Below are 13,805 nucleotides of genomic sequence, written 5' to 3'. Positions count from 1 at the left end.
CTGTCTCTCTCTCTTTCTCTGCTCTCTCTGCTAGGTGCTCGGTTAGGAGGAGGAATGTGTGCTTGCTTCTCCCGATTCTATCTGGCTTGAATTGGTACAGGTTGTGTATGATGTCATATAGCATGAGTAATAAAGACCCAGAGACAGATAGTGGGGTTAAAGCTGAAGATCAGAAAAGCAAGGCAACCGGCCACTAGAGAGTTCGCACCTCTACCAGTGCTCACTCCAAAAGGGAAATCCACCAAACCTCAGACTGCACTGCTCTCTACCAAACCTCAGACTCCCCTGTCTTTACCAAACCTCAGACTGCACTGAGCTCCTGTCTCATCCTGCGTTACATTCTTCTCTAGTGCTGAGATTAGGGATGCCAAGTGCTGACATCACTTTTATGTGAGCTCTGCTTGTCTTTTAGAGTCATGTGTAGCCCAAGGTGGCTTTGATCCATCTGCTTCTGTCTCCTGAGTGCTGTGATTAAAGGTGTGTACCACCACTGCCAGGCCTCTATGGCTAACTAGTGTGGCTGCTGGGATTAAAGGTGTGTGCCACCACTGCCTGGTCTCTATAGCTAACTAGTGTGTCTAGCTTTGCACTATGATCTTTAGGCAATCTTTATTTGTTAGATCACAAACAAAATATCACCACAGTGTCACATTCTCTGTGAGTTCATATGTGCACAGCTCAGCTGTGTCTGTCTGTCTACCACCTTAGGCTCCTACAGTTTTTCTGCCTCCTCTTCCTCATAGATCCCTGACCCTTGAGGGAAGGGGTGTGGAGGGGTGTGATACAGGCTGAGTGTCCAAATTAGTGGCTGAGTGTCCAAAGTCCGCTCTTTGCATAATGTTCAGCTGTGGAACTCTGTGTTACATAGTATCTACTGAAGAATGAAATTTCTCAGATGAGCATTGAGCAATCAACTTATCTTTTGGTATAGTGATATGTCATTATCAATTATTTTATTGCTATGTTGCTTTAGCACAATATTAGTATTGAGCTTTCCCTTGGGCCCATGACGATCAAATCTCAGTAGAGCAAACTCTTTAATTCCTGTTCTTTTAATTTGATGATGAAGGCAGCATCAGAGAGAGTAACATAAAGGATCATTGACATGTGACATGCGATCAGTCTAGAGTAGTGCTGCAGTGACTTAGACATTGTGTACTGCCTGAGACATAGTAAATTTCAGCTTCTAAAAACAATACTCCAACACAGCTTCTCTTCTCTTACCACCAGTGGGTTAAGTTTTAGGTCAAAACTTCAGAAGTTTAATGCCTTTAACAGGAATACTAATGAAATTGGTGAAATACATAGAGAAAGCAACAAAATTGACAATGCACAAGTGTGTATTATGTATAATCTACACATAGATCAAGGTCTGAAAGGACCCAAGCTTTCAACCATGTTGTTTTTCTCTACACAGGGGGAGGAGCTCAACCACAGTTGATTGTTGTCTTTCTCATTTTGTTCTCTTCTGGCATTAACTTTTTTCCTTTCTTTTTATGGTGGGTCCTTTTTCTTTCCAGTTTCCTTAAGTCTAACAAACTGGTCCTGATATTAATACAGAGTAATGATTAAATATGCAGACCTGTTAGGGAACATTCTGTGCCTCACACTTTTCATTCTTGGAGCAACAATGAAATATCTATTTCCTATCATTGTTAAGATAGTACAAAGAGCAAATATATGTGAACCCTTCCCATTAAAGACTATAATGCAGCAAGCAGTTAGCTAGACATATGTAAGACAGTGCCTATATACCTTAGCTAACACCATCATGAAATTAAATTTCTTTCATCAAGAGTATATCCATGTATGACTTCCATGGTTTTAAAATGTTGTTAGGTACCACTTTACATGTTTTAGGGTGTATATTTTTAAAGTTTATACATATGCACATGTGAGTGCCCACAGAAGCCAGAAGAGGTGTTATATTTATAGGTACTTGTGAATCTCTAGATGTGGGTGCCGGTAATCAAACTCAAATCCTCTACAAGAACAGCAAGTGCTTTTAAACACTGAGCCATCATCTCTCTCATAATTCAAAAAATTAAATAGCTGTGGTTAATGTAGAATAACAAAAACTGAAATTCATCGCTTGTGGGAATATAAAATAAAATGGTGGTGCCTTTGACAGATACACTTCCAAGTATATAGCCAAAATGATCAATAACATGGTTTCAAAAGAGATTTGTACTTGCATGTTCCTAGCACATTACTCACATTAAAGCTTCAAGCATCTGTTGATGGATGAATAAATAACATGCAGTGTATCTATCCATACAATGGAGTATTGCTTATACATAGGAGGGATAAAATAATTTTTAAAAGTAATTTACTGAGAATTTCCCTAGTGCTAGTTTTCTCCTTCTATGAAGGTACCTCTTTTCTTGCTCTCCTCTGTTCTTCCCTCAACTTGACCTTCCTGATCCCTCATGTTCTCCTATCCCTTCCTCTCCCTCCCCCAATGCCTCCAATTTACTCAGAACATCTAGTCCCTTTCCCCTTCTCGGGGGTTCATGTATGTCTCTCTTAGGGTCCTTCTTGTTTCCTAGTCTCTGGTACTGTGTATTGTAGGCTGGTAGTCCTTTACTCTTTGTATAAAATCCATATATGAGTGAGTACATACCGTGTTTGTCTTTTTTTGTGACTGGCTTACCTCACTCAGAATGGTTTCTTCTAGTTCCATCCATTTGCCTGCGAATTTCAAGAATCCAGTGTTTTCTTTTTCTACCACATTTTATTTATGGATTCTTCATTTGAGGGGCATCTAGGTTGTTTCCAGGTTCTGGCTATTACAAATAATGCTGCTATGAACATCATTGAACAGATGTCCTTGTTGAATGAAAGTGCATCTTTTGGGTATATGCCTAAGAGTGGAATTGCCGGATCTTGTGGTAGTTCAATTCCCATTTTCCTGAGGAACCACCATACTGGTTTCCAAAAAGGCTGTACAAGTTTGCACTCCCATCAGCAATGGAGGAGTATTCCCTGCATCCTCTCCAGCATAAACTGTCAGATCTCTGGGTTCTACACACATGTACACACATGAACACGTATTTTTGTCTTAAGAACACAGACAGAAAACCAACCAAAACAAAATTATTAAGTGCTTCAAGTCCGTGACAGCTGAGTCTTAAAATTAAGTATGCAGAGGCCATGTGTGACTTCCTAGACTACATAATCATAAAACTAGCCCAAGTTCCAGTCATCTTCCTTCTCTAGAAATTGGACAGGTATGTACTGTATGCTTTTCCCAATGAGCATTCTTGATGAATAGTCAAATGCTGTACCAGAAAACTGAGTTGATTCCCCAAATTCAATGTCTTTCACTTCTAGGCATCTGTTGGGCACATTTAGACTTCTCTGATTAGTTTTCTCACCAATAGCACTCCTCAGCCCCTACTCAAGATTCCCTTATCCAGTATATCTCCCCTCCCCTTTTATTTGGCTTGGCCTTGGGTACTCTTACGGATCAGAATCAAGGGTAAATATCAGTCCCCAGGGGCTCAGACTCATAGCTGAACTCACATTTATGCCCTAGAGCTAAAACACTTTTGTTCTTTGGTAGCCTGGGAAATCCCTGTGTTCCCTAGCAACAAGACCCATTTTGAACTGTTGCTAGGGAAACCCTGGGATTTCCATAGTTACTGAGAGCTCATGCAGCATCTCTTCTATAGCTAAACATATCTGGTATCAGCAAAAGAGGGGGAAGGGAGCAATTCTGCTGCTACCAAAGGGGGCAGGGCTGGTTTTGCTGCATCTTATGACTCTACATAGAGGGGCAAACAGGTGAGCAGGGCCACAGCCACATTGCAAGGTTTATAAATTAGTAGTGCCACTTTCATCTCAAAGAAACCTCCAAACCATGAGTGATCAATTTGGTGTGATGTGATCTGCTGGGTTCCCATGGTCCTGTTTGCACCCTTTATGTGTAAAGCTAAATTTCAGTTAGAGGTTGGTAAAAGCAAAAATATACTCTCCTAAATTTGACTCTATAGATTCTAAGTTTTTTGGACGTTGTAGTCTCTCTCTCTGGGCTTGAATGCAGAATCATGTATGGATGAGTCAGTTCTCGCCCATTGACTGCAAGGAAGTGAGTGAATCAGCAAGAAGGGAGGGCCCTGTTGTTCTCTTCCTGTTACCTCTTTCAAGAGATGACCTATTTAAACAAATAATGCCGGGAATAAGTGAATATCCATAAGTCAAAGAACTATGCTGGAGCCTCAATATACACCATGTATGTAAATTAGCTCAAAATGAATCAGAGACCTAAATTATGGTACTGAATTATAGCATTTTGACATTGGATATAACTGTTTTTGAATATGGCATCAAAAATTACACATTACCAAAGAACAAATAAATATATAAGGCTACTTCTAAAGTAAAACATACCTACATACAAAATGAAACAATCAACAGAGTAAAAAGGCAACTTATTAGAGTACATGTAGTTAATATATGTGATAATATATCCATTATCCACTACTCACAAATAGCTCTTACAACTGGACAACAACAAAAATGTTTATATTGAAAATAGAAAGATGAGGGGCTAGAGAGATATGTTTAAAGGCATATATTGCCCTTTTAGAAGACCTGAGTTTGTTTCCCAAAAATCCTTATGGTGGCTCATCTGTTAATACCAGCAGCCCCAGGGCACCTGATTCTCTCTTCTGGCCCTGCATTGCATGTAGTGCACTTACGTGGAGGCAAAATACTCATACACATAAACTAAAATAGACAAATGATTCAAGTAGCTATTTCTCCAAATTTGTCTTCTGGTCTACATGTGTGCCCCCTGCCCACACATAAATATCATGTTTAAAGTAAATGTGTAAAAATAAAATATACAATGGCCAGTAAAATGCTCAGTACTATCAGCCAATCAAAATCACATTGAGGTTCTACTTCATATCCATCAGAATGGCACCACTCAAAAGAGAAAATAGAAAGCATTGCTGAGATGCAGAGAAGCTGGGCCCATTTCTGGCTCCCTGTTTCATTAACCGGCAGCTAACACTCGCATTGACCCTGGCTTTTTATTCAGACAAAAAGGGAACCTGGCTTACTCCACCCTGCTGCCGACCCATGGAAAGTGTGAGGCCGGTTGCCACCCACTGCATGCATCCTGCTGTCAGCACTTCTGGGCCAGTGTGCCATTCTTGCCCGCAAGGCCATCCGGGACCCCACTCTTGCCATACCCTTGTTTGGAGTTTCCACCACTGGGTGGCCCAGTGCACCCACTCCAGGCCAGGCACTGCTGCCCAAGACCTCTGCCTGTGCCAGCCCTAAAGCTTGCGGATCCCTGGAGCCGTGTACCCATGAGCTACTTGGTTCCAGAGGCTAGAGGCTAGGACATCCCTCCTAAATTGTAACACTGCCTGAGGAGCACCTGCCAAGCCTGAAGACATCCACATTCGTTCCGTGTACTGCTTCATTGGTCCCGTATTTCTCTGTCTAGTACTCATGGATACCAAGTGGGAGTTTGCCTGGGTGAGTTTTTGATTCCCGTGAGCCCAATCGGAGAGACTGAGTCAGTTGGTGGCACACCTGCTGGCCAAATATTGTCATTACGTCCTAAAAACACCTAGGGCATCTAGAATAGTTTCCCGAGGATTTTATCTAAGGTAAATTATCTGATAACATTTTTAAACTGAAAAAATACATAAGTAAATAAAAATATAATTTATAAGTTTCTTCCATGCCAATGGCGAATAATATCACCATTCAGCAATTTAAAAACCTTTTTATTTCTACTATGGATGGAATTGTAGAAGACATATACCATCTACCTGGGATGTATAAAGTTTTAGCTATACTTGCTATTTGTCTGGCAATTCATATCATGTCCTTAAAATTATTTCACTGGCACTGGCCAAGAATGGGAAACTTATTGAAATGATACAGACTTTACAAAGTGATAATAAGAGATCAACCAAAAGATTCATTCCATTGAAAATGATAATGATAAATTGGTCAGGCAAAATTCATTCCTTGTAACATGGAAATGATAAATTGGCAAAAAATATTCATTCCATGTCAAATGATTATGGAAAATTGGCAGATAATCTCTAAGGATGAAAAGGTACCATTAATGGATAAAATGAAATATTCAGAATCATATGCGAATAATGAAAAGAAGAAACTGGTTGATCTAATGAAATCGCTGGAATTATTCACTATTCAGATGATTCAGACCCTACAGAAAGTGGTGACAAATAGATTTCAAGCCTTAGAAGAACTTGTTAAAACTGATAAAAATGAGTGTTGAGGCATAGATCAAAGAGATTAAAGGAAACTTAACCTCACCAGTATCTTACAAGTTACCTAAAGTAATGATTTCACCTGCTATGATCTGTCCTGTTACTGTTTGTGAAAAGCCAGCAAATAACAGTTATCCCAAAGGATATGCATACTGACAATGTGAACCAATACATATTAAAGATTTAAAAGATATGAAGGAAGCAATAGTTTCTAATGGTGTGCATCCAGCATATGTGAGGCAATTGTTAAATATGTGGTCTTCAAGTAAAAGGATTACTCCAAATGACTGGCTTCAGTTACTCTTAGTAGTATTAGAAGATTATCCTCACTTTCAATGGAAACTCTATTTGAGAGAGGAAACTAATGTCCTTGAACATCAAGGTAAAACTAGAGTTTATGAGGTTTCCCAGTATCAATTCTTGGTGAGGGCTGTTATGCTGATGCAGATACTCAAGCTGCATACAGTGAATATAACATGTCCCTATGTAATGCAACAGCTTGGACTGCTTGGAACAAGATTTGAGAACCATGGAAAAGTTAAACAAGTCTTCAGTGACTTTTTGCAAATATAGGCTAAAGCTCTAAATGTAGGGGTATCAGGTCAAGAAGCCTAGACTAATGCTCATTGAACCTCTAATTGAAAATGCTAATTTAGAATGCAAAAAGGTAATTTTACCTTTAAATATCAGATCAGCACCCATAGATTGCATAATTCTCTATTAACATTGAAGGACCTTCTAATAAGGAGAAGAGATACTTCATCAACCGATGGGGCATATCAAAAGGAAAACTCAACAAAGGCATGTTTTTTTGTGTTTTTTTTTTTTGTCTTTACAGAAAATAGAGATACACACCTTTAAGAAATCAAAAGACCTTGGACATCTAGACATCTAAAGAAGAAGGGAAAGCTATCCAGAAAAAGTTACCATGCAAAGAAAAATCTGACCTATGGTACCAATTTTATTTGCAGGGCAAAATCTCACTACCTAAATATCTTTATCTCTTTACTTCACAGAAAATTTATAGTCTCAATTCAATTAAAAAGCAAAGCCAGCTTTGGTGTTGAAACGTGACCCTCTCCTTCTCTAAGTCCAAGCATGTTGTTAAAAGCAAAATTCAGAATTTCTGTCTCTTGTCAGAAGAAACACCTTGTGTGGGACAGATCACACACACACACACACACACACACACACACACACACACACAATCTAGGGACTATTGCCAAAATTATGTGATCTCCCTAAAATTCTATCTCTCTCAAAACTTATTTTTAACACTTTGATACATTTCTTTGGATAAATATCTATCTTAAAATTTAAACTCCCTGTTTTGATAATGATAACATTTAAGTTTTCCACAGTGAACTATAAATTTTCCTAACAGCAATCTCTGAAGTCTACAGAAAGAAGATGGGGCCCCACAGCAACAATTCTACCTGGTTAACAATGATGTCATCAAACTGATGAACACCATTCAAGATCTGCATTTGACTCCAAACTGCTCAGGACAATTCCAAGGGGCTAGCTGAGATGGTTCACCTCCTTATAACACTCCAGCCAGAACTTAAGATTTGAACTTCACATAAGCCTTACTCACTGCTCAGAGACTGGCTTCAAATGTTACAGCTAGTTCTCTTGAGGTGGAACCAATATTTTAGGTTTTTATAAGATCCAGTTGAGATGCTGTTGCCTCCTAGACAGCTGGAAGCAATTTTAAGAAAACAACGCTCCGTTTCCCAACAGATAGGGTGGGTGGTTTTTGGTTTTTCTCAGTGTTGATTATAAATTACTATAGGATTGTGGCAGAATAATAATAATTAGACTTAGGAATCTTGTTTGGTATAGAAAAAAGGGGGATAGATAGGATAATAAGGTAGATTAAATGTATCTACTTGTAAACTAGTTTAGCAACTATTAGTTTTAGACAATTTACATTGGTATAGATTCTTGTATATTGGTAAAAGTGGTATATATGTAAAACTATTTTTGTATTCCTGTCTAAGATCAGAGGCCTCACTCTTCCTGGGGAGTAAGTAGGGGTGGGATGGGGGAGTGGGTGGGAGGAATGGGAGGACGGGAGGGAGAGGGAACTGGGATTGGAATGTAAAATAAGATTGTTTCTAATTTAAATACAAATTAGTAAAAAAAAAAAAAGAATTACTGGTTAATAGTCACCCATGTCTATCTTACTTAAGTTAGTTAGGTTCCCTAGATGCACAGGGATGTACTCTGCATAGATACATAATCTTCAAGCACTTCAATTACCTACAAAATATTGCATTTAAATGTTTTAATAATCTAGAAATCTGTTGACATGAGACATGACTGACTGCTCCTGGCAGTACCAATCTACCCCCGAGGGAATGGTGGGCACCAAAGAGAGTCCATATGGAACTTGTTTTTTTCTTGGCAAAACTGGCCTATTGGGCAAAGAATTGCCCTTGTCTTGACTGCTGACAGTAAGCACACTGTCCAATCTGGATAAGCAGGATACAAGGAAAAGTGACTACTGAACCTTGGCAAGATAGGGCAGGACAGTCTTTAGAATTTTCCTGCTTCTGAAAATGGTCTGTTAGACACTCTCAGCCTAAAGCTAAAGTTGGTTGCCCCAATGTTGCAGAGAGACCTGGGGTGACTGTCCAGGTAGCCAGTGGTTTATCATTTCGTGCATCTTTTGGAAGTCACTGGCTTGCACTTCCTGCTTACTCGGGTAATATTATTTCCATTCTCAGGTCTTTGACGGGGTTGAAAACTAGTCACAGTTACTGTTCTCTCATATCTTAGCTAAGACATATTAGGTACAAGATTTAGACTCTTCAGGATAAGACAGCTATGCCATGGAGAGGTAGAAAAGAGAGAGGAACAGAGTTTTACATGCACAGAAGGCTGTGTTTGATATAGGAACAGGTTGTCGCCCAGAGGGATCTGCAGGATGTTTTTGTGTATTTGTTTGCTTGGTTAGTTCTTTATCTCCTTTTCTTTTCTATTTTTTTTTCTCTTTTTTTGCTATATCATCAATACTGGATCCTCCTCTCAGATACACTGCTGTTGCCCTGAGTCATGGAGATCCAGTGGCTGTGGTTCTACAGGACCAGTCCATTCATGTACTCATGCAGCTCATAGATGGGAAAGATGTTGGGGTGGGTCAACTCAAAACCTATGATCTGGGCCTGGGTGGTAGCTGGTCAGTCTGCCATTTCTTCCATGTCCTTACCACAAGGACATGGAATATTCAGGCTAGTAGTAGAACCAGCTCTCCCAAGCCCACATGGTGCCTGGTGAGGGGCAGAGCCAGTTCAGTGAGGCCTTCAGACTCCAAGAAGGCTCCAGGCTTCAGCATAGAGCATGGACATCCATATAGCCTTTGGTGGTAACAAGACCATGGACACCAACACAGACCTTGGGTGAAGTAGGACCACAGACCCAGACATCGCCTTTGGAGGCAGAACTGGCTTGGATATCACCCTGACCATTAGGTGGCAGTGCAGACCTCTCACATCAGACTGTTCCTCAGTGCTGTTGGGTTTCCAGTTCTACTTCTCTTCAGAGGGCACAAATAGCTCTGCTTCTCTTTCTCTCCCGTCTCTACACCAGATACTTGGTTGCCTCTGGTGCACACCTGCCCAGTGAGGGTTGGGAGCTGCTGGATATCTTGGAGCATTTGGCACACGCCTGCCTGTCAGATCCTGGAGTTATTAATCTTTTCAGTGAAGTTGTTCCTTCCTACAAAGATTTCCCTTTTTTCTTTCTTTTTAAAAAAGTTATTTTCAGACATGGCTTGGTTTGTAGCCTAGGCTGCCCTGGTATGGAATCAAAATACTCTTCTGTTTCAGCTTAAATAAGAGAAAACTAACTAATTTCTTGAGGCTGGATATTTGTGATCAAGCCTCCTTTTGGGTTCTTTCTTGGTGGCTTTAGAGATAACCTTCTCTTCTGTGCTTTTACTTATTTGGTGTGTGTGTGTGTGTGTGTGTGTGTGTGTGTGTGTGTGTGTGTGTGTGTGTATTCAACTTTATAAGGAACCAAGTCCTATTGGATTAGGACCCATACTAATTACTTTATTTTACATTTTTCTTTTACATATTTTACACACTGAAGACCGGATCATTCATTCTCCAGCCATTTTAAGGATTATGCAGCCATGCTGAGGAGAGGCAGTAGGATCAGCCCATTCAGCCTGAGGTAGAGTGAGAGCTCGTGGCCCACTACTTTGCTTTTCTGAACTTCAGCTTGAAGCTTGAATCTCAACATCAGTCTCTGGGTCTTTTATTTTTCATGATACAGATTTAGGGTTCATATATAGTCATAGTCTTAAGTAGACTTTTATAAGAATTTTATGACTGGCACAATTCTACCTATATCATTCCACTCATGACATTTATGAGCTATACAGTTGTGGGAAAATTACCAAGCCCATGAACTTTAGGTTCTTCACCTGTGAAGTAGATTTGTTGGGATATTTGTGGTGCATTTAAAGTGCATCCAAAGCATACCATGTATTAGAATATTAATGTCTAGTTTAGATTTCTATGCCACCACCATTTCCCCTAGGTTATTTATTATTTAATTTGTCTAGAGCCTTTCCTAACTGGATGCAACTGAAATTTCTAGAATTTAAGTACTGTGTTCTAGGAAGGGTTTCTATAGCAGAGACGAAACACCATGGCCAAAAGCAACTTGGGGAGGAAAGGGTTTATTTAGCATATGCTTTCATATCACTGTTCATCACTGCAGGAAGTCAGGACAGGAACTCAAACAGGGCAGAAACCAGGAGGCAGGAACTGAAGCAGAGGTCATGGAGGGTGCTGTTTACTGACTTTGCTCAGCCTGCTTTCTAAATGAACTCAGGACCACCAACCCAGGGGTAGCACCACCCACAATGGCTTCGGTCTTCCCTATCGATCACTAATTAAGAAAATGCTCTACAGGTGTGCCTGAAGCTTGACCTTCTGGAGTAATTTTCTTGAGAGTTGATTTTAGGTTTTGTCAGGCTGACATAAAACTACCAGTACTTACGCTGATATTAACATCTTTTATTTACTATTCTTATTTTGATTAAAAATTCTTATATAATGTTTTGAAAATGTTTCTTCCCCTCTTCCAACTTCTCCCAGATTCCCCCCTCCCTACCCACCCAACTTTGTTTTTTTTTTTCTGTATCAGAAACCCACAAAACACAAAAACAAAAATCACAGCAAACAAGTAAAAGACAAATAAGGCAAAACAACAACTGCAACAGCAGCAAGAACAAAAATCATAGCATTTGTTTTGTGTTGGTCAGCTATTCCTGGACACAGGGCTTACCCTGGCGTGTGGTTGATATACAGTGACACTCCACTGGAGAACACAGATTTTCCCTTTGCCGTGGAATACCAATTGCAAACAGCTTCTCCACCAGGGGTGAGACTCTGTGTCCATTTCTGCCTCACAGTGCTGGGACCCCATCTGGCTCTGGGATGTTAATATTGATTTTCAATATGCCAGCATCATCTTGGAAACAAGCTGCCTGTCACACCTGTGGTTTATCTAGATTATGTTAGTCGCTGGCTATGCTTGTTAAGTTAATTAATGTGAGAAGACAGGCATTCTCATTCTTTGTGACTGCAGATGCAACTTGAACAAACTCCTGCTTCCACACAATGATGAGCTTTATCCAAAAACGGTGAGCCAAAATAATTCCTTTCTCCAGTTACTTTTGTAAGTTCCTGAATGCTCTTCCATTTAGATCAAGGTAACTTATAAAAAGGACTTTATTTAGCTCACAGTTTTAGAGGCTAAAAGTTCAAGAACACAAACTCAGCTCTGATAAAGGACTCATGGCAGCTAACACTACAGTGGGATGGATCAGGAATACAGACAGTGATTCAGGAGTCCGGCTCTCTAAAAGCTTATTTTTATTTTAAAATTTATTGTTTTTATTTTATGAGTGGATTGCCTGCATGTGTATCTGTGTGCCACATTCATACCTGGTACCTGTGGAGGCCAGAGGACAGTATCAGATTCCCAAGAACTGGAATTATAGAGAGTTGTATGAGTTACAGGCAGCTGCAATGTGGGTGCTGGAAACCAAATCTGGGTCCTCTGAAAGAGCACTAAACCATGTCTCCAACCCAAAGGCTAACTCTTGTAATAACAACCTCTTGCAAGAAATATCCAGGATCCTATGGAAATTCTATCAATTATTCATAAGAGGGCAGTGCTTCCAAAGATTTCCCAGTATTTCCATTTGACTCATCCTCTTGAAAGTGTTCTCCACATCACACTGAGGATCAAATTTCCTGAATACAACGCAGATGTGGATTCCTGTCTTCCATATCCACCTTCTATCTAAAAGGAACTGTTTATGGGACTGGAGAGATAGCACAAAGCTTGTAGCGCCAGCACTATGATCTGTTCCACGAAGAGGGGGAAGGCCTAGAGATGGAAATAAGAGACAAAACAGCAGGCCATTCGTTCAACGGCAATGTCGGAATGCCAAGTTCCGAATGCTGTTTATTGAGGAGATGGGATGGGCTTATACAGGGACGCACAACACAGTGGAAAACAACAGAGTTTTCAGGCTTAGTTCCTCCCAACCAGATGTGTGTTAGCAAAACAGTAAGAGTACCAATAACAACTCCCACTCTGGGGGTGGGGGAGCAAGAAACCAGGAAGAGTACCAATAACAGCTCTGGGGCAAGATGTTCCAGCCAACAACTTCAGGCTTACTCAAGGGGCCTCAGTGCAGGGTAGGGGGGTTGTCCAGCAGGGCCCTATAGTTAAGAGAGTGTAAATTCTTCCAGAGGAGTCAGGTTCAGTTCCTAGTACCCACAGCAGGTGAATTACAACTACCTATAACTTCAGTTCCAGGGCCTTTTGACACCTCGGGCCTTGTAGTGCACTGGCACTGACATGCACTGATCCACACGTGTACACATACTTACTCACAATAAAATAAAAATTAGTAATCCCAACAAACCACAAAAGAAAGTGCTCTGAAAATGAGAAAGGAACTGCTGAGAATGGAAAAATGCACTTCTCAGGCCTAAGTCACAGCAAACATTCCTTTGGTCTAAGAGGGTATCTCATTTCTTCTTGATATGGCTGCTGCTAATGGACTTGACCATTTAAAAGTAAGGGCAGCTCCAGCTTCCCTAGTACTACCCCATGAACACAGGGCCTTGCAAACAATAGGTCCTCAACAAATCAGCTAGTAAGCAGGGTCCCTTATTTATGTGTATTGTGATTTTATTAAAAAAGAACTTGCAAATCAAAGACATCACACCAAAATTAACCACATCCAAAGTCTATACATCTCAATGAGGGTCTCTACAATTCTGAAGCTATGGATCTTTACACTGGGTAACTTATTAGGATAATTTCTTATACAACTTCAAAAACGCATGCCCATTTAGATCTACACATGTAACTTAATTTTACAGAGGAACAGATTTTGTTAAAGGGAAAAATAAAAATTATCAATTTCTTTCATTTTTCTCCACTTATTGACATTGGATGCATTACTCAGTTCTTTCACATTTCAAATTAAATTCCTATTCCAAT

This window comes from Phodopus roborovskii, unplaced genomic scaffold, assembly GCF_943737965.1.
Source record: "Phodopus roborovskii unplaced genomic scaffold, PHOROB, whole genome shotgun sequence".
NCBI classification, from domain to species: domain Eukaryota; kingdom Metazoa; phylum Chordata; class Mammalia; order Rodentia; family Cricetidae; genus Phodopus; species Phodopus roborovskii.
Note: the sequence above shows the minus strand (reverse complement) of the source record.